Source organism: Nannochloropsis gaditana (assembly GCF_000240725.1).
Source record: "Nannochloropsis gaditana CCMP526 unplaced genomic scaffold scaffold661, whole genome shotgun sequence".
Lineage (NCBI taxonomy): Eukaryota > Eustigmatophyceae > Eustigmatales > Monodopsidaceae > Microchloropsis > Microchloropsis gaditana.
In genome coordinates, this window is record NW_005803292.1 from 6,480 (window position 1) to 8,113 (window position 1,634).

Sequence of the window (1,634 nt, forward strand, 5' to 3'; positions counted from 1 at the left end):
AGCTGCAGTCACATGCCCTGGCGTAATAGAATCCCACGCCGGTAGATTATTGTTTGAAGTATGTTTCTGCGTGTAGCTCATCCGCCAGTTTTTTTCCAAAGCTCTTTTATGTCCACGGCAGGAGCTTGAACGACCCTTCCGAACAGCAACATGATGCCTTCACGCCTCAAGGTGATGATCACCGTGCTCCTGTTCGTCACCATAACCGTGACCTCCTCCGTTGCTGAAAGCGACCCGGCCCCTGCTCATGATCAAGTACGAAAGCATAAGCGGCATCGCCGTGGGTGGGTGCTGCTGGGACATGAGACGGCTGCGGAGGAATGGAGCCGGTTTAAGCGGTAAGAAACCTGAGGGGTCCATGGACAAATATCCATCTGCTTCTGCCCAAGCAGGCCTTAAAATGCTAAAATGTCGGTCGTGCTTACTTAAATTGCTGCCAGACCAGGAAGGGATCATCCGCCTTTACCCTCGTCCCTCGTAGCTTTTCTACATCTCTTGATCGCAAAACACTCACTTGCAGGGATGCTCATGACTGAAGAAGACGCTTTACGCTTCTCATGCCCTCACATTCGTACCAATTCGTTCCTGACAGATATTTCCGTAAAGTGTACCATTCGCCATCGGAAGAAGAGCACCGCTTCCATGTATTCGCCTCCTCTTTAGCCGAGGCCCGGGTCCGCAACGCGCAAAACGTGGCGGCCGGCGGGGAGCATGTCTTCGGTGTGACGCGTTTTTCGGATGAGACCCCCGAAGAGTTCAACAGACGGTACAAAGGGCGCAAAGGGCATGGCCGGGGAGTGGTGTCGGGGGCGGAGGTGCGGCGACCGCTCGCCTACACGTCGGCACTGATGGGAAGGGAAGGACAGGAGGGGGGGAGCGTGGAGGTATCGCGTCCCCCACAGGTGGATTGGGTGGCAGCGGGGGCAACGACCAGTATTGGAAACCAGGGTCAATGTGGGGTACGTGCTTCTGTTGGCAGTTGCCGCAAATTTGGCAAGTGGTGCCCTCATTTTTCTGCTGGTGGATTTCAGGCCAAATGCTTTCCCTTTTTCCTCACTCCCTCGCTCCCTCCCTCCCTCCCTCTCGCTTTCTTTGCCCTAACCAATTAATACTTTTCTTTTAAAATCCTCTGGATCCGGTCCTTGTTTTCGTGACATGCCCACCTTGCATGTGCGTTGCCGGCGTGCGCGGGAGAGACAGACTCCCCAGAGGGCGAAGTTAAACCGCACCCGTATCCCCCAGCTCTGCCATGCCCTCACTTCCCTCCCTCCCTCCCTCCCTCATTTTCTCCCTCCCTTGGCTCCATCCTTCGCCACAGTCCTGCTGGGCCTTCTCCGCCACTTCCCAGATCGAATCCGCCTTCATCTTGGCCGGGCACGCCCCCTGGCGCCTGTCGGTGCAGCAAGTCACCTCGTGCACCTCGGGAGGCTTCGGCTGCGGGGGCGGCGACACCATTCAAGCCTATGAACAGCTGTTGGGGATGGAGACCAAGACAGGCATGCCCATCCCCGGTTTGGTCGCGGCGGCCATGGCCCCCTACCAGCAGAGCATGTACCAGGAGTGCCTTTCCCCCCTCTGCACGGAACGGTGCCGGCTTCGGCAGATTGGTAATTTGAGCGTGGCCGCGGAGATGG